The following is a 26,231-nucleotide window of genomic DNA, read 5'->3' as shown; positions in this document are numbered from 1 at the left end:
AGACCTACACCAATCCCTCACCCACCTCATCTTACTTTGACGTTCAATTGAAAGCTGTAAATGCTGGCCCAGACCATGATACCTCATGCATGGGTGCTATGCTTCAATTTGTACTGTGGGTGAACTGAGGCCACTATTCTGGTGTCTGTCCCTCATTTGATATTTGATGGGGTTTTTTTACAGCTTTTGGGGCCGTTAGAAGGTACTGTGCATGCGTTTGTTTTTGCCTCCCATTGACTTGAATGACGTTTGGCTATGTTTGGAGAATATTCGACAAATCAGCGAATATTGCAATTAATTCGTCGATCGTAATCCGAACCGAACATTGAAATATTCGCTCATCTCTACTACTAGCTTTAGCACAAAGCACAGGAAGACGAATCTCCCAACAGCAACAACTAACTCCTATTCAACACAATGTCTCCTAAGAGCAAGGAAGAAGAGCTTTCACCGACAGGACATAGAGGGTCTGGCCAGATTTTATAGAAAGAATTAATGACCAGATCAGAAGCAGCTGAAATGGAGTTGCATGTTTTTAACCAGCATAGAAAGGGTTGTTAACCTTCAGCACCCAAGGAAGCCAAATTAATTTAATATTGGATCCAAATATACAGGCTAAATGGAAGATCTGCGATTCACAATACGCTATGATCTTCTACCTCCAGGTCTCCCAGGTTGGCGTGACACACTCTTAACAGTTAAAGAGCCAAAATGCATTTTTAGAAATGAAGCATTCTTCTAAAAAGATTTTAAAATTTCTTGTATTACTTAACACAACCTGTTACAATATAGCCTTTGGCCTTCTCTTGCTTTTTGGCCTATTCCAGAGAAGCAGGGGAATCAATTAAAAGAAAACATAACTCCCAGTGATCTCTCTCTACCATTGACAGCCACTGGTAGAAAAAGACAAAGCTACTACAAAAAATAGAATAGAAAACAAATTAAAAGTTAATTGAAAAAAGTATTGAAATGTCATTGCATATGATGAAGACTGAAAAAGGACAATGGAGTCTAGGGAGAGTAAAAATAAACATGTAATGTGGCACAAGGCAGTAGCTGTGGGAGAGGTACTTGTCTTACGCCTCGGCACATTACATGACTGTTGAGTTCCTTGGTTGGGTGTCTGTGCTTAGGCTGCATTGGCAGTACGCCCTTGCAGGTCACATGCTCCCTATGACTTTGCTTGGCCAGGACCAGATGTTGAACAGGGAGATGTTGAGGGAGACCACCACTCAAAAATAAACAGTCTTTTACTTAGCCGTAATTTGGAGGGAACTATATACTGTACAATAGATAGGGGGTGCATAACTTCACAAACATTTCCTTTACAACACAGACCTTTTTCACACACAATCTCCAAAATCTTCCAAAATTACTTGTTTCTGCCTCCAATAGTCCGGTTTCCCTCACCACACCCCAGCAGGAAACTACAGTCCAGTTAGTGAGAGTCCTATTTTCCCCTGCGGTTACACTTGCTCTTTTCCTCTTAAAGGAACTAGTTTTGCCATTATAGCCAGTACTTCTCTTCTCTGCTTCTGACAACCTGAAACTACCACCTAGTTCACTCTCTTCCTCTCACGTTTCCTGTTATGTCCTGGCTCGTGACCTCTCTGAGTTATAAACTTGGGGCCCGCACTGCTAGGTGTCCTGTTGTTCACTCTCTCCTTTTGTCAGATTTCTTTCTTCTTTACTCAGGATCACACTATTCATTGTCTCTGTTTCCTCTCACTTAAGGGGCACCTATGTCATGTGGCTCTACTACGTAGTCAGACTTTAGGTCTGCTTCTGTTGCATGCCGGGCACAACTTCCATCTACAGTCACTCAGATATATTGACTTTGGATTATCAGAAATCCGTTTGATAATTATTGCTTAAAATAAAATTGTAATGTTATAGATGGCTAGTAAAATCTAGGGAGTAGTTAGTAGCTCTACTAATATTGCTAGTTAACTCATTTAAAGCTAGGTTCACATCGCGTTAGGGCCATCCATTTAACATATGCGTTAAACGGATGCACTAACGCTGATGTCCTTTTCGTCTTTGTTTGAGTGCGCTAACGCATGCGCTAACGTATGGTAGCATTGCGTTAGCATGCATTAGCAATAGAGGTCTATGCGTCTGTTCGCTGTGCGTTAGACCAAATGCACCCTAAAACGCGGTAGACCGCTTTCGAAGGTGCGTCACAAAGTAACGCATCATCGCTAACGCATGTCGATTTGGACATGTGTTAGGATGCGTTACCGTAATAGAGGCCTATGGGTGCATTAACGCATCCGTTACGTTGCGTTAGTGCCGCTTAGTAGCAGATGCGTTAAACAGATGGCACCTAATGCGATGTGAACCCAGCCTAACAAAACTGAACTATATCACAACATTAAGTGAATGTATTTTTTAGTATCGTTTGACTGTTTACACTACAGAAATTCACTGGTAAGGCAATGAGTAGTAGTGTTCTATAAAGGGGTTGTCCAAAAGATGTATGAATTTTGTGAGGGACTGAAACATGCTGAATCCTAAAAGTGTGTAATGTGCTCACTGTTAAGATTCCACTCGTTCTGTAACAGGTGATATGCAATTTGCATACTTGCACTCAAGTGCCTACCAATTTCTGTTCAATTGAGACCAAAACTGTTATACTGTAGATTAAAGGTTTATGCAAAGTGAAGTTTCTGGACAGTTGCAGACTGGGAGAGTGGTCATTTTAACTTTAATATCTGATCAGATACTCTTTCATTTACAACTAACTGGTGGCACTATGGGAACCTGTCTTGGACTTTGTTATGCTGCAGTGCCGGCACCACCACCAGTTAATTAATGGGGTATGGCTGCTATTATTGGGTGAGACAGTGAGAGTTTTGTTATATAAAGAAGCTGTCTTTGCTTGTTTTACTGGCTGTGCATGTCTGCCTTTGTCTTTTTTGTCAGGACTTTCTGTTCCCACCCAGAGGCCAGCCCATGCGGTTGTCATGTGTGTGTGCAGCACTTGAGACTAAGGCTAGTTTCACATTAGCGCCTTTTTGCACAGCGCTTTGTGCGCAATTGAAATGCATGTAAAAAACGCTTGTAAATGCAGCTATTTTTAGTCATATCAGCGTGCGCATGATGACAAAAAAACGCAGCGTTTGCATACGTTTTCATGCGTTTTTGCATGCGTTTGCATTTTTATGCGCATGCGTTCTCTAAGTGTCACATTTCACAGGAGGAAAATCCTTGAAACTTATACTCCACCAATGGGACACCAGTGGGCGTGTGTCATGGGAATTTTTTATATAGACCCTGGACAGCTGAATTCTTCAGATTTTGTTGCTTTTTCCTTTGTCAACATGGATCTGCGGTGGAAGAGTTTTCGCTTCAACTTGGATCTTGACATCGCGCTGTCTCAGGCTTTTGCATTTGCTCGCAAGCAACAAAGGGAGAGAGACAGCGAAGACGGCAGCAGCGGCGTTTGTGGATACATCCGATTATTGAAAACTGGGAGAGCCGTGTAGCGTACCATACCCTCTACAGCGAGCTTCAGGGAAACCCGGCGAAATTTAGTGACTATACCCGGATGTCCCAAGAAAGCTTCATGGATTTGCTTGCTCATGTTCAAGGAGCCATCCGGAGACAGACAGGACACACAGCTCCGTTGTGCGATTCCTCCTGAGGAACGGCTCCTGGTCACATTATGGTATGTAATATTTAAAAACCAATGCCTGCATAATTGTTTTTGTTCTGCCATGTACTAATTCAAAGCCTGCAGAATTATTGTTCTGCCATGTAGTAAAAAAAAATGCCTGCATAATTATTGTTATGCCATGTACAAATATTTTTTCATTTCTGTGTTTTGCAAAACCCTAGACCTAAATATTAATTTTTTTCTTTCTTTGTTTGGCAGATTCCTGGCTACTGGAGAGACCCTATCTTCACTCCACTTGCAGTACCGGCTTGGAATCTCCACCTTGTCGGGAATAGCTGCGGACACCTGCCGGGGTTTGTGGGACATTCTCTGTCCAGAATTTATGCCCCTGCCCACCGCGGAAAAGTGGATTGAAATTGCTGAAAAATTCTGGACAGTCTGCAATTTCACCATCTGTTTGGGAGCGGTTGATGGGGAAACACATCCGGATAACCAAATCCGCAAGAAGTGGATCGGAGTACTATAAATATAAAAAGTACTTTTCTACAATACTCATGGCCATTGCAGATGCAGACTGTTTGTAGCGGTGGACATTGGGGCATTTGGCCAGGGGAATGACTTTCAGGCCTTTTAGAACTCGGACATGGGCCGTAGGTTGTATGGCAACCATTTTAATTTCCCCCTGCCACGGCCTCTTCCCCACACCGAAGGTCCGCCACTGCCATTTGTAATGGTTGGGGATGAGGCCTTTAAAATGTGCCAAAACCTGCTGAAACCCTACTCCAACCGTGACTTGGACCACACGAAAATAATATTTAATCACAGACTGACCAGGGCACGAAGAACTGTAGACTGTGCCTTTGGGATTCTTGTCTCCAGATGGCATATTCTTGGCACAGCCATTAATCTTATGTAGGAAGGTGACCTGACGGACGGACTTGTCTGTAGGAAGAAGGGACGGTTTGTGCACTGTAGATGGGTGTTTGTAATGACAGAAGGGAAACAGCTGGGGAATATGGAAAAGGAGTGCAGTACCTTAGTTTGACCACAAAATGGCAGGGGAAGCGTGAGAACAGGACTTTACAGCAGCTTAGGGCTACGAAAACACTTAGTCATGGGGGGCGGGGAGACAGGAACCCAGGAGGGAAATTCCCGAGGAGGGAGATAAATAGGACAGGAGAGGGTTCCAGTCTTGGGAGGAGCTCAGGAGGAGAAGAGACAGTCAGGAGAACGGACAAAGCGGTGGAGAGCTTGACCATGGGACTGAGAAGAAGAGACAGTCAGGGGGTAGCCCCAACACGATGAACCGCAAAACAGACAAGGGCCCGGGGGTACCAAACTGACGATGACCTCCGACTGGTGAAGTGCTGGCGGTAGATAGGCCTAGGGCAGCCCCAGCGAAAGAGCTGCGTGGAACGTCACTACGATAGAAGAAAGGTGCAGGTACCCTGGCCTGGATACGGAGAGCTGTGAAGGTGCTGCGGTGTATTGCTACGGTCTTCAGGAGGACGGCCAATAAACTCGGACCTGTTGTACCCGAAAATCTGCCTCCGTCTCGTCTCTGTGTCATCTGTGCACGGTAAGCAGTGGACCACCCCCCAATCTGGCCCTTACTATATTTGGCGTAGTCGGCAGGATCGCCGCCGCCAATACTTCAACTTCAGTGGCAAGCCTGCATCAAAAGAACCAAAAGGACTCGAGTTGCTTTATTTGTGGATTACAAATTTGAGACTTTGTTCCGGATTATTGGCTGTCATCAGAGAATCCGGGGCGGTACAAAAACTGGACTGTGGATTGCTGGTTTTCCTCAGGCGGATCCGGAACGGAAGAAGAAAAAAAAAACTTTGCAAGATGGTGCCCGAGTGGAATACGAATTGGGACTGTGTTTGGAGCCAGCAAAAGAAAACCCGATGGTGACCTGCGAGCAGGAGGGGGTTGGCGCTGAAATGGATTACCCGGGGCGGCCACTGGAGGAACTGTTGTCGGCCGTCCCTGTGGAACGATCCAGCCTGGAGGCTGATCCTGACGAAGGGCGGGATGAAGAGCAGCGGCGGACGCCAGACGACGGGAGCGGGAGCTGCGGAGGAGCAGTGGAGGCCGGCGACACCCCGGACCGAGCTCTGGGAGAGTGGAGGAACAGCTTGCAGAAAGCCGCAGCACCGGGAAAGGTGAGAGTACCTCTGGCGCAGCCGGTGGTGCCGCAGACAGGTCCCACCCCTACGTCCCGAGCATGAGACCGGTCCCAGGGTCCCGACACCAGCGCTTGGCCTCCCGCTCTCCAGTGCCCCCGGCTCCGGATGACTCCACGGCCCTCGCCGGGCCCACCGACGCCTCGGCCAACGATCCCAAGCCGCCCTGCTTGGCGGCGCCACGTCTCGTGTTGCCGGCGCGGAACCCACCTATGGCCACTCCTGCCGCGCTCCATCCTCCAGTGGCGGTCTATCCATCGAGACCTGCCGCCACTTTGACCCCGTCCCGTAACGCCAGGCTCTGCGGCCTACCCTTCGACCCCTGCGGCCGCCGCTACTTCATCCCCGGCTGCGGCCGCCTCTGGTCCGCTCGCGGCGTCGGCCACGGCCTACCCAGCAGCACCCGTGGCCGCCTCTGCCGCACTCCATACCGCGGCTGCGGCCTGCCCATCAAGGTCTGCGGCTGCGCCGGCCCCACTCCAGATCGCGGCTTCGGCCCATACCAGGGCCTGGTCCCCAAGCAGAGAAATGGCGCGGAACGCGCACCGTGGCACCACCTTCGGCCCCTTCTACCCCTTTTGACTCATCTCTCAGAAGGGAGATGACCCCTGAGCCCAGGGCAAAAAGAATAGTTGGGCCCAGAAACAGTCGAGACATCCCAGGAGCTCCACGGCTGTGGAGTTCCTTGCTATTGGCGGAACATCGGCCATCATGGGACGGCCGGGAGCACCGCTGAACACTGACTACCGAGACTGCTGTGCACTGTTGCGCAGCATAAGGGACTGTTCCGCATCCCTTTAGGGTAAGAGACCCCACCTCTTGTTATAGCAGGGATGTATGGGAGTACTTCCCTCAAAGGAAGGGGGCGCACCGTTAACAAAAAGGAAAATGTTTTGATAATGTTTGGAGTGTTGTATAATACTGATAGATGTAGATATGATGTAGAGAATAATTTTACATGGAAAATATATAGTAAGTTTATTAGTAGCATGTCAGAATGATAATTAAGGTAGAATGTTGTAGGAAGAATGGGTAATCGTTGTACCTATTACAAATAGCATAGTTAATGCTATGTCTAGTATATACAGTTGGTTTAAAATGTTATCTGTAAAAAAATGTCTGTGAAACATGCAACAGGTCCCGGGCACGAGGTGTGACGAAGACGCCGACCATGACTTTTTTAAATTGATGGACAAACAGACGAGAGAGATTGAACCAGACAGTAGTCCTTCAGTCAGGTCCCCGACACCACGGACATCCCAGATGGACAGTCGGGGGCTGACGATGACCTGGTAGGCGTAGGGCCTCGGTCATGGCATTCTGGACTGTGACAGAAGGGGAGAGTAATGGGAGGTACACGCCGTAGAGTAGTCCGGGTGGACCTAGCCAACCTGAAAGAAGTTGTCATGTCAGCTGTAGGCTACTCGGAGCATGGTGCTCCCGGTTTGGTTCGCCCCCCGCGTATGGCGGGTTTGGCCCAACAACCGGTCCGACAACAGACCGTGGACAAGCTTCAGGACGATGAATGTAGGGAATACGATTGTCGAGGACGACAATAGACAAAGGAAGGTGACCTGACGGACAGAGTTGTCTGTAGGGAGAAGGGACGGTTTGTGTACTGTAGATGGATGTTTGTAATGACAAGGGAAACAGCTGGGGAATATGGAAAAGGAGTGCAGTACCCTAGTTTGACTACATGATGGCAAGGGGGAGCGTGATAACAGGACTTTACAGCAGCTTAGGGCTACGAAAACGCTTAGTCATGGGGGGCGGGGAGACAGGAACCCAGGAGGGAAATTCCAGAGGAGGGAGATAAATAGGACAGGACAGGGTTCCAGAGGGTTCCAGTCTCGGGAGGAGCTCAGGAGGAGAAGAGACAGTCAGGAGAATGGACAGCGGTGGAGAGCTTGACCAAGGGACTGAGAAGAAGAGACAGCGGGGTGGCCCCAACATGAAGAACCGCAGAACAGACAAGGCCCCGGGGGTACCAAACAGACGACGATCTCAGATTGGTGAAGCTCTGGCGGTAGATAGGCCTAGGGCAGCCCCAGCGAAAGAGCCGCGAGGAACGTCACTACGGCAGAAGAAAGGTGCAGGTACCCGGGCCTGATACGGAGAGCTGTGAAGGTGCTGCGGTGTATAGCTACGGTCATCAGGACGGCCAATAAACTCGGACCTGTTGTACCCGAAAATCTGCCTCCGTCTCGTCTCTGTGTCGTCTGTGCGCGGTAAGCAGTGGACCACCCCCCAATCTGGCCCTTACTACACTTAAACTGGAAACAGTGGATTAGGTGGTGAAGGCGTGTGGTTCTTCACAATTTTGTTATGGCTAAAGAGCGCCCTAACTTTGAACTAGATGAACCAGCTGCCAACCCATTGCCTGATTTCACTCAGCACCCACTCATGTCATCAGTTGAAGTTGGCCAAATGAGGGACCAATTTGCGGCCTACTTTATCTCTAATGTAGGACGTGTGGCATGGCAAGATCAATTGGTGTAAAATTGTAAATAAAAAACCTGTTTTGATACCTGTACCGAGTGCACTCTATCTTTATATACTTCAATAAAATAATCACCTGCCCAGGTGTCCCAGTGAATTCAGGATGCTGTGCTTTGTGCATCCTGACTTTTCTAGGAGTCCTGACCAGGTGATTCTACATAGAAAAGTTGTACGACCTTCATCATCTCTCCAGTCTGTGTTCAATTGATTGCAGCGACGGTGGAGATAATACAACTAATATTTATATCACCTGGCCTGATGTTACAAATAGTGATTTTAGGATGCACTAGCATCCTTCATTCTTTATGACACCTGACTATGTGAGTATAAATATTAGTTGTAGGATCTCCAATGTGGCTTCAGTATGCACGCAGACTGGATAGATGATAAAGTTTATACAACTTCTACAATCCCCTGGCCTGGTGTCATGCTGAAGTGAGGATGCCCAAAAAAACCGCATCCTGACTTCAGAATTTTATGACACGTGGGCAGGTGAATACACATATGAGTGAACCTCCAGCATCTCTCCAGTCTGCATGCAATGGATAATGCAGACTTTAAGCGACGCTGCAGATGACAACTCACAGGTATACTCACCAAGCCAGGTGTGCTAAAAATTATGATGCCAGGGTATTGTAGATATGATGTGTATTTTCTCCATCATCTCTTGAATCTATTCGCCACAGACTGAATAGATGATGTGGTTAATTGCAAGGTATAACTAGAACCCCCCTGGCCTTGTGTCACAAAGAGTGAAATGATGATGGTCAAAACACACCATCATCAATTCACTCTTTATGACACCTGGCAAGGTGAGAGTAGATATGCCTTGCACTCACCACCATCCTCTATTCAGTCTGCAATATTAGCAGACTGAAGATACCGGTGATGAAAATACAAGTCATAATATTTGTGTTTTTGACAACACATAGCTACAGGACTGACACAAGAAACATGTGTCAGTACTGGATCTATTTGGTGGCAAAAACGCAAAGTGTATGGCGCAGTGTGTGTAGGTGGCGAAAGACAAAGTAACCAAACAGTATTAGGGGAAACCAAAATTGTACATTTAATTAAAAAACAAAATTACAGTTACTGGGACCAACGTTTGGGGGAAGATGGTAGCAACTTGGCGGTGTGGAGGGACGAGGAGCGGCTTAAAGGTGAGGAAGGGGTTCTAGGGGAAGGGGCGACGAAAGTGGTGGGTGAAGGGAGCTCAGGGATGGAACTGGAGGCAAGGTGAAACACAGTGTGAGGTGAGGGGGGAGGGAGGGTAAGAGTTTTCCTCTTTCTTTTTATGTCCAGTTTTGTGTTTCCTGTGGCCCGTGGGTGTGTCCTGCCTGAAATGTCTGGTACTTCTGGACCTCCTGGAGCTGGGGGACTGCAAAGAACTGGGGGACCTCCTAGCAGGGTTCTGTAGCTGCTGCTGCTGAGGCATGCTGGATGTAGTTGTGGAGGTCCTGACAGGGTCCGTTGGCGCAAACAGTGAATGTGCATCCCCTAGCTGCTGCTGCACGGTGGTGGTGGTGCTCCAGGCAGGAGGAGTGGTGGCAGTGCTGGTCCAGGCAGGAGGAGTTGTAGCAGTGCTGGTCCAGGCAGAATGAGTGGTGGCGGTGGTGGTCCAGGCAGGAGGAGTGATGGCAGTGGTAGTCCAGGCAGGAGGAGTGGTGGCGGTGGTGGTCCAGGCAGGAGCAGCGCTTGCCATGGTGGTGGCGGGGGAGTGTCCAGCAGCACTTGGCCTTGTGGTGATGTACTGGTGTCCGGCATGACTTGGAATGCAGGTGGCCGTGCAGTGGTATGTAGCAGAAGTCGGTAGTGAGGTGAAGCGAGTCAGTGGTGGCACAGTTGGAAATGCCACCACTGACTGCTGCACATACTGACTCTGCTGCATAGCCTGCATGTAAGCAGTGTTGCAGGCCTGCATCACATTCAGCCGGAGATCTGGACTAAGGTGTTCCGCCATGCCCCGTTCAAGTTGGTGGAAAAAATGGTGCGCTTGTCTGTTAAGGTTGGCTTCCAGATGGTCAAGGCGAAAGTCGACAGCCTGGAAGCGGTTTTCCAAGAGGGTAAAACCACTCTCCAGTCTGACAGCGCCTTGAGGCCATTCTGAAAGACCGAGCTCAAGTGAAGGAACTCGGGCATGACAGTCCTGTCCGAAGCCTTCTGCCGCTGACGGGAAGTGCCCGCAAAACCAGTGACAGAGACCTGGGACAGGGGAACATATGATTGACCAGCTTCCTGGTCTCCAGCTGTCTGGTGCCGACCTGAAAGCTGCTTCTTGGCTGTCGGATGGCTGGGACTGGTCCGAGGTCGTTCGATGAAGGACTGCTCCAGGAACAGGTTGCAGGGTGCTGCTCCAGGTGCTGTGAAAAGAAAAGAAAACCATTAGTATCATGCATTTACAATAGTTAAAGCGCTAACTCCTGTGGAATAGAAAAACACAGAAAAACACCATCCAATAGAACTACAAAATACTTACGCTCTGGTGGCAAGGACCGGTCTTAAGAAGGCCAACGCCCGATCGTATCTGTATTTTCTGGAGGTCCTTGCTGCAGCACCACTGGGAACCCTGCTCTCCTGCCATACATCCCTGTTGAAGCGGTCCTTCATCGAGCACCAACGGGTTCTGACTTTGTCCACTGTGGAAAAAACAAAAAACAAAATTAATGTGTGTGATGCCTTATACAGCACCATCATCATTATACAGCACCATCATCATTATACAGCCTCATCATCAGTATACAGCCCCATCATCAGTATACAGCAACATCATCATCAGTATACAGACCCCATCATCAGTATACAGCACCATCATCATCAGTATACAGCCCCATCATTAACAGTATACAGACCTCATCATCATCAGTATACAGCCTCATCATCATCAGTATACAGGACAGAAAAAAGTCAGTGAAAAAAAAAAAAGAGTACCATCACAGTCAGTCTATATTTACAGGTCGTCTCCCCGCCTGCACTTGGACTGGCAGCTCCTGCTGTTCCTCCTCACTTGCCGTGGACGATAAGGTCTGAAAAAGAACAAAAATTAATTTAGGACATGTGTAGATGCGACAGCGAATACTTACCCAAACTGTAGGGCAGGAAGGTACTCACTTCACGCTCTGCTTGGGCCAGTTCAACACGGTCTGGTCTGTATTCCTCTCCAGAAGACATGCTGCAATAAAAAAATAGTGGTGTGCTCAGAGTGATTACAGTTATCGCTCACTATATTGTTATTGGAGGCTTTAGTCTCTCCCCTGCATTTTGATTGACAACTCGCTTTGCAGAATATATGTGGAGAGCGAGTTGTCAATCATTCTGCAGAGGAGAATTACACCCGCCCTTACAGTATAGTGAACGTTGACTGTGTTGGCTTTGTTCACACCTTTATGACTGAAAGCCAGTGGCTTTTCCTCCCGGTAGCTGTTCTTTCAGTAAGGCGGCAGGCTGCATTATAACGCTATTTACCTGCAGATTGATCCAATATCTGCAGGTAAATAGCATTTTTGCGCATGACAGTTTCCCTTTAAGTAATTTTCTTAGCATGACAGAATAAATATTTTTTTTTATTATGTGAAGTTCTGCATGTTCAAAAAGACTGTGGTTGGTGTATGCAGGAGAGCAAAATGCAGCAAAGCACTGCAGGGAATTTCTTTTTGTAACAATGTTTACTACAATTTTTGGCTTCTTTCTTTTAACAAAATTTAATGTACCATAGAGAAACATATGAAGCATCTTATGTAAGGGCTCAGTATATCAAAGTGGTTTTATGTAAGTGTTCTAGCTCCCAGTAGGGTCCACAATACTTTCCAAAAACACAGATGCCACAGTTAAGTACACGCAGTTCTGTACTTATTGCAATAAAACAGAAGCAGGACTAATAAAATTTTACACCTGCACTCTAGCTGTATTTTCTTTCTTAACATTACGCAACTCATTATTTCCATTATTTCAATATTTTTCTTTCCTTTTTTTTTTTTTACACGAGTTTTCACATATGGGCTCTACACATTTTGCAGACTGCTCAAGGGGCTGCCAAATTAGCAATATCGTCCCGAGCTTCACCGTTTGTTTTTTAAGACCTTCTCTAACACTATGAAACCGGACAACGTTAACCTCTTCAGACTGAGCTCCACGCTATCAGAATGAATTTAGTGTTATTATTGGGTATCTAATCTCAGGCAGATTACTGTCATGTGTTGTCATCTTGCTCTGTCTGTGATTCAAATGACTGGATCAGAGCCATATTGTCTATCCATGTGGTTTTAGACGCTGATCTTGTCACTTAAGGTTAAAACTGCGTGGCAGGATAGGTTCATGTTTGATCAGCAGAATGTAGTAATTCAAGTAAAGAACCCCTGCAGGCCTTGCTCTAGCATTGTACATACTCATGCATTATACATGATACATGTGCAAACATTGCTCAAGAATCATGAGTTGTTGTACTGATGTTATACAACGAAAAGTGACAGAGAACTGAACAAGCTGTGAAAAATGTGGGAAGATTAACACACCTAAAAGCCAGGAGATCTAAAATATATAACTGAAAGCAGAAAAGATGACGTGATCAACTCCAGAACCCAATAAAGGTGAACAATGAATTGATAGAGAATGTAATATTAGCTTACCTGTTTTCCTCCATGTCTTCACAAATCTAAGTTGGCAGCAAGAAGCTAACTTGTGCACCATAATAAAACAAATTAAAATATATTTGAGGCATTATATATAAAACTGGCTCCATAGGCTTTGTAGATAAGATTTGATTGACTTTGCTGGATTCGTTTGGACTACGTTGGATTTCTTCTCGTGATGCTCCGTTTCCAGGGTGGCTGCAGGCTCATATTTTTAGGCTCTGAAGGCCCAATAACCATGGGCCTTCCCAGCCTGATGATATCAGCTCACAGCTGTCTGTTTTACCTTTGCTGGTTACCAGAAAACATAGGTGTTTTAATTGATTTATTTATTAGGTTAATACATGTACAGTAAGCTACACATGCAAGGCACTAATTATATATCTCAAAAATATTTATCTATCTATCCCTATCTTTGCAAATCTTTAACACCTTAAAATCTACAAATTTTTTTCTGCATTCTATTCCGGTAGGTGTCACATGGATGGCACATAGATGACACACGGATGTCATCCGTGTGCGTGTGCGCAGTACGTTTTGTCATCCATGCAGCTGGAAAAGAACAGACATATCTACATGTGAGGCACGCGGACATATGGTCCATTTGTAAACTCGGACATGTGGGTCGCCCCATAGATTATAATGGGTGCGCGTGTGTACGTGTCTCCGGTACGTGTGAGAACGGATGCCACACATAGCAGAAACAGGGACATGTGAAGCGGGTCTTATGCATGTTGTCAGTATAAGGCTTGGGTCACACTGCTCTCATTCGAGAAAATCTTATACTGTTTTGGTTATGTACACCTATGTTTGGCTTGTTTTTCCTATGTGCAGTGTTAAAAAAAATCTGTTTCTACCTGAAAACTATGAACAAGTGTGCTAACTGCTGCTGGGAGATCTTTTGTTCTTCATTTACCAGGATAAAAAAAAAACCCTTTGCACTAAGGAAGAGTGATATTTTTTAAATCTGTTTGCAAAAAGTTATGATTTGCACCAAATTTTCCACAAGTTACTCAATATATGATATATTTGGTGTATCTTTACATGCAACACTTCTGTATAAAGCTGTTTTTCCTCTTATTTTAACATCTGCACTGAAAACTCTGACTCTTGAGATTTTTTAAAAAGTTGCAATTCATAAATCTGGCTTAGACCTTATTTTTATAGTTAACCGCTCACTTTTCTACCCACTTTTTAAGTGTCAAAAGCAGTGAAAAATGAGTTCCCCCCTGTATTTACTGACTATATATCTAGTATTAATAGGAGATGGAGCTTTACATTAATCATACCAGTTTATGTTTGTAATATATTTCTATATTATATTTATTACATATACTTTTTTTTATAGTCATTCATTTTTTACAGTGACCGAACACACTTGTCTGTTGAAACTGAACTAGAGCGGGTGCAGAGAAGAGCAGGTGCAGAGAATTTGCAGACACTGTTTTTCGGGGTAATGCCCCTCATCAGTGCAAAGTGTGAGATCTGGTTTGGCTGTGAGAGAGGCCTCTGACCAATATCCAAGAAGTATCATGTCTCCTTGCGGAGAATGACATGCAAACTGTCTCTTCAGAGAGGAAGAGGACTAGAACTCTAGTGTCACCTATTGGAAGTAGCAATCCTAAAAGTCAAAGTCAAGAGACAGCTTGCATAATTAGCATATTTCCCAGAGGAGCATTGCGGCTTTAAGTCTCCTCATCTCGACATGCTTAGCATGTCATTCTACGCAAGGTGAAATGATACTTCTTGGATATCATAATCACAGACGCAGATTCTTTACTCTAAGAGCAGTGAGACTATGGAACTCTCTGCCATATGATGTTGTAATGAGTGATTCCCTACTAAAATTTAAGAAGAGTCTGGATGCCTTTCTTCAAAAGTATAATATTACAGGGTATATACACTAGTTTCCTTAATATTGCGTTGATCCAGGGAGCTAGTCTGATTGCTGTATGTGGAGTCGGGGAGGAATTTTTTTCCCCAATGTGAAGCTTACTGTTTGCCACATGGGTTTTTTTTTTGCCTTCCTCTGGATCAACATGTTAGGGCAAGTTAGGATAGGATATGGGTTGAACTAGATGGACTTAAAGTCTCCCTTCAACCTTAATAACTATGTTACTATCAAATAAGTGTAGCACCACCAGGCAGCCGTGTTTCTCCTTAGGCCGGGATCACACATGCGAGGAATACGGCAGAGTCTCGCATGTTAATGGGAACCTGTCACCCCCCCAGGCGTTTTTAAGTAAAAGAGCCACCTTGTGCAGCACTAATGCTGCATTCTGTCAAGGTGTCTCTTTTATTTAGCGTCCCTTCCACCACAGAAATAATCATTTTTAAAATTGGTCAGACATACCTGATATTTGACAGGGGGGCAGGTCTTTCCCCCCTGGACACAGACGCCTCACATAAGTCAGTCATGTCCAGCTTTTGAATTTGGCGCCACCTTGACAGAATGCAGCATTAGTGCTGCACAAGGTGGCTCTTTTACTTAAACACGCCTGGGGGGGTGACAGGTTCCCTTTAATTCCCGGGACTGCCGCTGACACTCAGATCGGAGCGTGTGGCTGCATAGTAAGTAATACATGGAGCCACACGCTCCGCTCCTGAGTGCTGGCGGCACTGCCGGGTATTAACATGCAAGATTTGGCCGTATTCCTCGCATGTGTGATCCCGACCTTAGGGTAAAATAATCCACAGTTTTCCCGTAAACAGCTACAGCAGAATACAGTGGCTATTACAGCAGCCTATATTCTCTTACTGGGGTAGGGCTAAAATTCTGCAGCATTTTAGTTATTCCTGTTAAAATATCAGCTTTTCTTTTTTTTCTAATGGAGCCATTAAAGGAACCATAGGTTTTTAGTGGAGCTTTCATCGTGTTTAAAAGTGTCCATTTGTCTCTGTTTTACAAGTTTCTGTCAAGATCCATTTATTTTAAAACAACACAAAGAGAGTCTGTCTCATTTTTTGTCCTGTTAAACAGGATTCCGACGGATTAATTTTAATTATAACGCAAGCCTATAGCAGCAAAATGCTACAGACTAGGCATCCTGTTGCATCATCTTGTCTGACTCTCATATTTTTGCTTTATATCCTAAAAGAAAACCCTAAGAAACATCTGCATTTGAAATTTAATTATTTCTTTTACATTTTAGAAGAAAAACAGAAATAAAAAAGTATTTAAAAAAGACTTACATGCTGAAAGGGTTATATTTCTTTGTATATGATGAATTATAGTTCGACACATTCTGCTGTTTATTCCTTTTTTAATTTGGATTTCTCCTAGGTTCTATCAACTTTGTTTTACTTCTAGACTCCAAAAATACAGACTGCAAAACCTGTGGTCTACACTATTTATGGTAGAATATTCTGATATTAGTATGGTTAAAACTAAAAGCAATGTCTGATCTATATGGGGAATGTCATACTTTTTGTGGGGTTTTTTAATACATTTTTTCCTCCTTTTTGATTCAAAAATGTGTAGGCAGATGCTGGCTGTAAGAAAATCGGAAAATATAAAACATGCCACATTGCAATTTTTTTTTGTTGGGGGGCAGAAGGTTGTTTTTTTGTTTTTTTTAGTGCTTTTTTTTGGTGCTTTTTTCCCAACTGTAAAATGCTTTAGGTACAGCATTATTTGCGATGGATTTTTTAATATGCTTCTCAACAGAGAAAAATGTTTGACTAAAAAAAATAACAAAAAATTAGAAAAAATCTTGCAAAAAAGAAACCAAACTAATGAAAATCATGATGCAAAAAATATTGCCACAAAATAAACTGGTGTGAATGAAGCCTAGAGGATCTGCTTCCAAATTCATTCCAGGTGTGGCCTATTAATGAGGTTGGTGCATCTTTCAGCTGCCTTGTGCAAGCGTAACAAATGGAAAATTATACGCAAAAGGAAGACTGCACATTCACAAATGAGACTTTATTATGAAAATTAGAGAAAAAAAATACACAGCAAAAATAAACAATTAAAAACACCAAAGGTGTGGATGATATCATATGTCAGCCCTAGATATGTCATAGGAACACACGAATATCAAGAAATAATATCCCAAATAATAATGTAATACAATTCAAAAAATATTTGAAAAATGTAATAAATGTGATTTTAGTGTCTAAAAGGGATGATAAGGGAATAAGCAAAGAAGAAAAGGCTTGATGTCTGTAGCAATCACAGTGATATTGGTGAAGATAGGAAAGCCATGCGTGTTAGAAAAATAGAGTAAACAAACGCTTTAAATAATGGTAACCTCAACCCATAGGTGAAAAAGATAATAAGTAAGTTTAGACAACCATTTCTGGAGACAAAGAGGAGGATGACAGAGAAGCCCAATGTGTATTGCCGCACACAGCAACTTCGTCAGGTTTAAGGGTGTTGCAGTCAGTGCAGCTGCACCAGGGCCCGGAGGCGGAGGTGGGCCCTTGCAGGTAGGCAGGGTCGGCGTCACCACCCAGCGCACATGGCAAGTGCCGGGGCCCAGTTGCTGTCAGGGACACCGTCACGGTATGGGGCCAGTGACCCCCCCATGCTTTAGATTGTTTGAAATACTTACCTCTCCCTGTTCCTCTGCAATTCCAGTCTCTTTCGTTTCTTCAGACTCTATGACGTCTCAGGGCTGAGGATGTGATGATGTCACTACAGCATGCCCTCTGCGCTGAGCAGTGCAGAGCAGAAGATGCTGAGGAGACTGGACCTGCGAGGGAAGAGGGAGAGGTAAGTATTTGTTTTTTTTATGTATGGAGCATTAAATGAGGCCTATTCTGTATGGAAAATTATATGGGGCCCATTATACCATATGGAGCATTATATGGGGCCCATTCTGCATAGAGCATTATATGGGGCCTATTATTCTGTTTATAGCGATATATGGGGTCCATTATTCTGTATAGGGTAATATGTGGGTCTCATTATACTGTATGGATCACTATATGGGGCCATTATATACTGTACAGAGCACTTTATGGGGCTCATTACACTGAATAGAGCAATATATCGGGTCCATTATACTGTATGGAGCATTATGTGGTGCCCATAATAATGTATGGAGAACGATGTGGTGCCCATAATACTGTATGGAAGACTACGTGGTGCCCATAAAACTGTATGGAGAACTATATAGGAGGAATTTGACTTTTGTAAAGGGTGCACTGCTGAGGACAGTTTCTACTGGTAGGGTACATTTATCAATATCCCGTTTACCTCTAATACTACAGGTACTGAAACTCTGAAACCTGTGGACCCTCGACCACCTAAATCCCCTTTTCTGTATAGTATTATAGTATTTGCAATAGATATCACTCATGCAATGTTAGAAGTAAGTGAAATCTTTGGCATTGTACTATACCTGAATTGTGGTATATATTAAAGGGGCCCACTGAGACTCTTTCACCCAGGGCCCATGAAAACCTGAAGCTGACCCTGTGTGTCTGTCTGTGCATGTGTGTATGTATATACATGTGCATAGCTCCCAACGTCCCGATTCTCGTGGGACAGTCCCGTTTTTGACACCCCCACCCGCAACCCGCCCGGGGCACTATTTTTCCTGCATTGCACTGAGACGCCACGCACCCCATGCACTGACACCATCCTCACCCTCTCAGATTGACCCACCGCAGCCTGCAATGAAGTGGCTGGCTGTGTGTTCTGTGCGCACAGGACCTGTGAGAGGGGAGGAGTCAGGGGTCACATGATCAGGGGCCTCCGTGTCTGCACTCTGCAGGACTCTGCTGTGCTGGTTGTCATGGTGCTGCATGAGGTAAAGTTTCTGTGTAGGGTCAGGAGGGGTTTACAGTGTGTTCGTAGCAGAGCCGCAAGTGTACGGAGCACAGCCGCGCGTGTACAAAATGTACGGAGCAGAGCCGCGTGTGTATGAGGTGTACGGAGCCACATGTGTATGAGGTGTACAGAGCGGAGCCGCGTGTGTATGGGGTATGCAGAGCGCAGCTGTGTGTGTACGGAGTGGAGCCATATGTGTATGGGATGTACGGAGTGGAGCCAAGTGTGTACGAAGCATACAAAGCGGGCTTTTCCCACGGACACAGGAGTATACGGCAGAGCACCGAGGCGCACTTTAAAACTCGCACATGACGGTCCACCAGAAGTGATGTGCTGGAAGTTGACAGGAAATTAGGTAATTTCTTGAGGAGATTGTGACGGAACCAGGAATGATTCAGATACATCACCAGGTCCTGCGACAGTGCGGACAGCAGGATCGCCTTGGAATCGGGGATGCCGGCCATGTGAGCGGATCATCATATGTCCTGCACCGAGGCTCAGGTGGGCATTACAATGGGAGCCAAACTGATATAGTATCTTTTTAGAATCTTTCTCTCTGTTTCTTTCTTTCTCTGTTCTTTCTTTCTCTCTGTTTCTTTCTCATTCTCTGTTGTCTTTCCCTCTTTTTCGTTCTCTCTGTTCTTTCTTTCTCTCTCTAATCTTTCTTTCCCCTCTTTCTTTCTTTTTCTTTGTCTTTCCTCCCTTTTTTTCGCTCTGTTCTTACTTTCTTTACTTCTTTCTTTGTCTCTCTCTGTTCTTTCTCTTTCTCTTTATCTGTCCTTTCTTTCTTTCTTTCTTTCTCTCTGTTCTTTCTTTCTCTCTGTTCTTTCTTTTCTTTTTCTTTCTCTATTCTTTCTTTCCCCTTTCTTTCTCTCTGTAATTTCTTTCTTTTTCCCCTTTCTTTCTTTCACTTTCCTTCTGTTCTTTTTTTGTCCCCTCTTTCTCTCTCTGTTCTCTCTTTCCCTCTCTGTTCTTTCTTTCTCTCTCTCTGTTCTCTCTTTCTATCTCTCTCTGTTCTCTCTTTCTATCTGTTCTGTCTTTCCCCTCTTTTTATTTATTTTTCTCTGTTCTTTCTTTTCTTTCTTTCGCTCTATCCTTTCTTTCCCTCTTTCTGTTCTTTCTTTCCCTCTCATTCTTTTTTCTTTCTCTCTCTGTTCTTTCTTTCTCTCTCTAATCTTTTTTCATTCTCTCTCTGTTCTTTCTTTTTCTCTGTTCTTTCTTTCTCTCTGTCTGTTCTTTCTTTCCCCTCTCTTTTTCTTTCTATTTCTTTCCCCTCTTTCTTTCTCTGTTCTTTCGCTTTCTTTCTTTACTTCTTTCTTTCTGTCTCTCTCTTCTTTCTTTCTTTCTTTCTTTCTTTCCCCTCTTTCTTTCTTTCTTTCGCTCTCGCTCTTTTTTCTGCCCCATCCTTCTTTCTCTGTGTTCTTTCTTTCTTTTTCTCTGTTCTTTCCTTCTTTCCCTTCTTTCTCTCTGTTCTTTCCCCTTTCTTTCTCTCTGTTCTTCCTTTCTATTTTTCTCTGTTCTTTCTTTCTCTCTCTGTACTTTCTTTTTCTGTTCTCTCTCTCTGTTCTTTCTTTCCCCTCTTTCTTTCTCTCTCTGTTCTTTCTTTCTCTCTCTAATCTTTTTTCCTTCTCTCTCTCTGTTCTTTCTTTTTCTCTGTTCTTTCTTTCTCTCTGTCTGTTCTTTCTTTCCCCTCTCTTTTTCTTTCTATTTCTTTCCCCTCTTTCTTTCTCTGTTCTTTCTCTTTCTTTCTTTACTTCTTTCTTTCTGTCTCTCTCTTTCTTTCTTTCCCCTCTTTCTTTCTTTCTTTCTTTCGCTCTCCCTCTTTTCTCTGTCCCATCCTTCTTTCTCTGTGTTCTTTCTTTCTTTTTCTCTGTTCTTTCTTTCTTTCCCCTCTTTCTCTCTGTTCTTTCCCCTTTCTTTCTCTCTGTTCTTCCTTTCTATTTTTCTCTGTTCTTTCTTTCTCTCTCTGTACTTTCTTTTTCTGTTCTCTCTCTCTGTTCTTTCTTTCCCCTCTTTCTTTCTCTCTGTTCTTTTTTCTGTCCCCTCTTTCTTTCACTCTGTGTTCTTTCTTTCTCTTTCTCTTTTTCTCTTTCTTTCATTTCCCTCTTTCTTTCTCTCTGTTTTTTTCCCCTTTTCTCTCTTCTTTCTTTCGCCTCTTTCTTTCTCTCTCTGTTCTTTCTTCTTTCTCTTTCTGTCCTTTCTCCTCTCTCTGTTCTTCCTCTCTCTGTTCTTTTTTTCTCTCTCACTCTCCTTTCTCTCTCTGTTTTCTTTTTTCTCTTTCTCTGTTTTCTTTCTTTTTTCCTGAGTACCTGTCAGTGTGCCCATAATGTCAGCCACTGTGCCCTCAGTACCAGTCAGTGTGCTCAGCAGTGCTAAATGGGTGCGGTTGGGCATGGACATCAGTGTGACTAGTTGTGAAATGTATGTGGTCGGGACGTGGCCTAAAATGTCCCTCTTTCCCTTGGTCCTGAATTAGTAAGCAGTTTTTGTCACTGAGGAAAAGAAAGAACAGAGAGAGAGAAAAAAGAAAACAGAGAGAGAAAGAAATAAAGAACAGAGAGAAAGAACAGAGAGTGCGAGAAAGAAAGGGGAAAGAAAGAACAGAGAGAGAAAACAGAAAGAAAGAGAACAGAGAAAGAAAGAACAGAGAGAGCAAGGAAGAACAGAGAGAAAGAAAGGAGAAAGAAAGAAAGAACAGAGAGAAAGAAACAAAGGGAAAGAAAGAACAGAGAAAGCAAGAGGAGAAAGAAATGAACAGAGACAAAGAAGGAGGGGACAGAAAAAAAGAACAGAGAAAGAAAGAACAGAGAGAGAATGAGGGGAAAGAAAGAACAGAGAGGAAGACAAAGGAGGAAGAAAAGAAAGAAAGGGGAAGGAAAGAAGAGAGAAAGAAAGGGGAAAGAAAGAACAGAGAGAGGGAAAGAAAGGACAGAGAAAAAGAAAGAACAGAGAGAAAAAAGAGCGGAATGAAAAAAAGAACAGAGAAAGAAAGAGGAGAAAGAAAGAAACAACAGAGAGAGAAAGAAAGCACACAGAGAGAGAACAGATAGAAATAAAGAACAGCGAAAAAGGAAGAACAGAGAGAAAGAAAGAGGGGAAAGAACAGAGAGGGAGAAAGAAAGGAGAAAGAAAGAGCAGAGAGAAAGGAAGAACAGAGAAAGAAAGAACAGAGAAAGAAAGAGGGAAAAGAAAGAACAGAGAGAGAAAGAGAAAGAACAGAGAGAGGAGGAAAGAAAGAAAGAGAAAGAACATAGAGAAAGAAAAAGAACAAAGAAAGAAAGAACAGAGAGAGATAAAGAAATAACAGAGAGAAAGAAAGAACAGAGAGGGAGAGAAAAAAAGAAAAAAGAAAGATTAGAGAGGGAAAGAAAGAACAGAGAGAAAGAAACAGATAAAGAACAGAGAAATAAAGATTCTATAAATATACTATAGCAGCCCGACTCCCATTGTAATGCCCACCTGAGCCTCCTGATGCAGGACATATCATGATCCACTCACATGGCCTGCATCCCCAATTCCAAGGCGATCATGCTGTCCGCGCTGTCGGAGGACGACATGGTGATGCATCTGAAGCATTTCCTGAAGTGTCTCCATGGTTCCATCACAATCTCCTCATGAAATTACCTCATTTCCGTTCAGCTTCCTGCACATCACTTCCGGTGGACCGTCATGTGCGAGTTTTAAAGTGCTCCTCGGGACGCCGCCATGTACTCCAGTGTCCGCGGAAAAAGTAAGCTCCTCCCGGCCTGGACAGCAGGGCAGACTCTCAATATCCGGATTGTCCTGCTGGGTCCGGAACAGTTGGGAGGTATGAATGCTCCCCACCATACACCTTGTACACGCACGGCTCCGCACACCTAATACACACACAGTTCCACTTTGTATGCCTCATACACACACGGAATCGCTCCGTCACCTTGCACACACACAGTTGTACTCAGTACACACATGGCTCCACTCCATAAACCTCGTACACACGGCTCCGCTCCATACACCTCGCACACATACGGCTCCACTCGGTACACACATGGCTCCACTCCGTAAACCTCGTACACACATGGCTCTGCTCCGCTCCGTACACACATGGTTCGGCTCCGTACTCTTCGTACACACAGGACTCCGTTTCTTACACCCCGTACACATTCGGCTTCTCTCCGTACACCAAGTACACACATGGTTCCGCTCCGTACACCTTGTACACACACTGCTCCGCTCCGCACACCCCATGCACACACAGCTCCGCTCCGTACACCTTGTACACACACGGCTCCACTCTGCACACTTCGTACACCCATGGCTCCGCTCCGCATACCCCATACACACACTGCTCCGCTCCGTACACCTCGTACATGCATATCTCTGCTCCTTACACCTTGTACAAACACAGCTCCTCTTTGCAGACCCTATACACACACATACACCTCGTACAAACGCAGCTCCACACACCTCATACACACACGGCTCCTCACCGCACACCTCGTACACACACGGCTCCGCTCTGTACACATCATACACACACGGCTACGCTCCGTACACCTCGTACACACACAGCTTTGCTACATCCACCCTGTAAACCCCTCTTGACCCCACATATAAACTTCACCTCATCCAACACCATTACAACAAGCACAGCAGAGTCCTGCATACACCGAGGTCCCTTATCATGTGATCCCTGACTCCTCCCCTCCTGTGACCTAATCACAGGTCCTGTGCAGAAGAGAACAGCCTAGCAATGTCATTGCAGGCTGTGAGGGACTACAGTGGGCCTCTCTGGGAGGGTGGGGTGCATGGGAGGGCTTGGCGGCTCAGTGCAGTGCGGGAAAAATAGACTCCCGGGCGGGACGTGGGTGGGAAGGGCCAAAAACGGGACTGTCCCATGAGAATCGGGACGGATGGGAGGTATGCCATAGGGTCTTAGACTATTCCCCCTTGCTGGACAAGGCATAAAAAGTGTCTAAAACAACCAGTAAATATAATGCAAGTGGTAAGATAGTTTATTGGTGCAAAGTGAGCTAAAATTAGCTTGATAAATCTCTGTGTTCATGGGAATTTACTGGATAGGATCAAATGAAAAGTCAGAAGAAGCAACGCTTTCTTTTGTACAGAAAATATATACTGTACTGTGCAAACGTTTTAGGCAGATATGGGAAAAACTGCTTCAAAGTAATAATGTTTTTGAAAATAGAAGGTTTAATAGGCACAACTAAATCAAATCAATATTTAGTGTGATCACCTTTTGACTGGGGATGGGCAAACTGGTGTAAGTTCGGGTTGTGGTACCTGACTCGAACTTTTTAGAAAGTGGCTGTATGTTTGGGATAATTCTCCTGCTGTGGAATAAATTGCATGCCTCAGCATCCTCTCAATGTATTTCTCAGCATTGAGGACGCCATACATCCTGACTAAATGCCCATCTACATTTAATGAAATAGTCCTGCAAGACACTTCTACTATACTTCAATGTTGCCGGCAGACACTCCTTAATGTTCTGTTTTCTAGACCTTCTGCAAACAAACTGCCTTTTATTACAGCCTAATGTTGACAAATCAGTATAACTACATGTTGTGCTCGGTCTTACTATTGGGTATGATCTTCAGTAGAAAAATCATAAACTGCACTCCAGAGTTAATAGATGAGGTGCCTGGGTAGGGTACCAATCCGAGCCAGTAATAGTAATAAAACTCTGCACTCAAAAGGATATGTTGCAAAACAAGTTGAATTTCTTTCCGGTCCGTGGTTCAGTGGATAACGTTTCAGGCCGCATGGACCTTCATTGGATAAATGCTGTGTTGTTGAAGATGAGTAATCAATACTCATAGGGGATGACAATTTAAACGGACTGAAGGTGGTAAGAGGTATGTCTGCGCTGGGGTATGGTGGCTGAAAGCCACAGGCAGGAAGCGCATCTTCCACTTCAACAACTCAGCATTTATCTGATGACGGTTCATGCAGACAGAAACGTTATCCACCAGCTGTTGATCCACGGACTGTAAATAAATTCCCCTTGTTTTGCAAAGTATCCTTTTGAGTGCCAAATTTTATTACTTCCAACATTGGGTATGATTTGTCACAAACTGTCTTCCACAACCTCACCTTTGCAGCAGAGTTTGGTTGCTCCTCACCCTGTTTTAAGACTCCTACACAACTTTCAACCTACATATGAAAATGATGATCACAGCCTCTTGTTTGGTACATTTGGTTACTCTTACACTTGATGAGAATCCTACAAAAATCCTTTGTGCCAGTGTACCTAGATGAATTGATGCAGTTTTGTAGGTGATTGGCCTTCACACCAAATATTGACTTTATATAGATTTCTTTTTGGTTCATTCACTTTGCATTTTGTTAATTGATAAAAATGAACTAAAACTTCTATTTTTGAAAGCATTCTTACTATGAAGCGGTTTTTCCACAACTGCCTTCCAACTTTTGCCCAGTACTGTATGTATACCTAAACAGTTTACCTTCACACCATAGGTGATGCCCTCCGTGGAGAATCAACACCTCTACTATGAGTATTATTTTATGCTACCGTTTATACTGCAGCATAATTATTTCTTTGAGGATGACACTTTTTTCTATTTTTGCATAAATGACAATGGCGTCTAGTCACAATGAACCATGACTAGTATTTGAACCTGAGCCTTCTTCGGTGGCATTGGATAAGGTTGTGACAGCACTCTCTATGGGAACTATCGTAAATATTATGAAGCGTGAATTTGAAATCGAGAGTCAAGACCAGTGTTTCCCAAACCCCGTCCTGACGCCCCCCAACACATCAGGTTTTCAAGATTTCCTCGATATTGCTGTGGCTATTTCTGAAACTTTGATAGTAATTCCATCACTGGTGCAATACTAATGAAATAATGAAAACATGACGTGTTGGGGCCATGAGGACATTGTAAAACTCAGTGGGTGGATTTATGGCATGCAAAAAATTGGTAAACATAATCGGCAATCCATGGAGTACTTTTTGATCTGCATTGTTTTCAGAATTTTTTCTGTAGTACAATGTGTATGCACATGGCCCTATTTAGTACATCGGTGTAGACATAAAAAAGGCCTATAATGTATGAATTGTGCTAAGAGTAGGCCGCCTTCCAAAAATTGTTGCACACTTTGCATAATTTAGTGTCTGGACTATGGCTGTGAGGGAGGGCGTTGTTGACCAAGGTGTATTCCTCTAGGCATTCGGCAGCATAAGGTGTGTGTGAACTGAGGAGAGCGTGCAGATTTTTTAATAGCCGATAGTCTAAACATTGCCGCCCAGTGCATTCCATAAGTAATCCGTCAATGTATTTCTGCGAAGAAGAGAGGGAATAATAAAAAAAAAAACTTTGCATGTGTGAGTGTAATCATGCAAGCGAAGTATTTGAGGCTGACACTGAACAAATATTGCCGGGAAAGCCTCTACCTCCAGCCCAATGTAGTGGGCAGGCTCCTCCCCAGTAGACAGCACAAGCTGGAGGTGTTTCATTTCCTAACAAGACACGTTTGTACACTCTCCTCACCATTCT

At 44.4% G+C, this 26,231-nt stretch overlaps 1 protein-coding gene across 16 annotated transcripts in view; it reads left to right on the top strand.

Moving 5' to 3' along the window:
* Window positions 1-26,231, top strand: part of AOPEP (aminopeptidase O (putative)) — a 767,795-nt gene that overhangs the window by 636,457 nt on the left and 105,107 nt on the right. The window lies entirely within an intron of this gene.

The sequence above is a fragment of the Dendrobates tinctorius genome, unplaced genomic scaffold (assembly GCF_039654945.1).
Source record: "Dendrobates tinctorius isolate UK_male_01 unplaced genomic scaffold, ASM3965494v1 ptg000144l, whole genome shotgun sequence".
Taxonomy (NCBI): Eukaryota; Metazoa; Chordata; class Amphibia; order Anura; family Dendrobatidae; genus Dendrobates; species Dendrobates tinctorius.
Note: the sequence above shows the minus strand (reverse complement) of the source record. Positions and strands in the feature narration are given on the sequence as shown.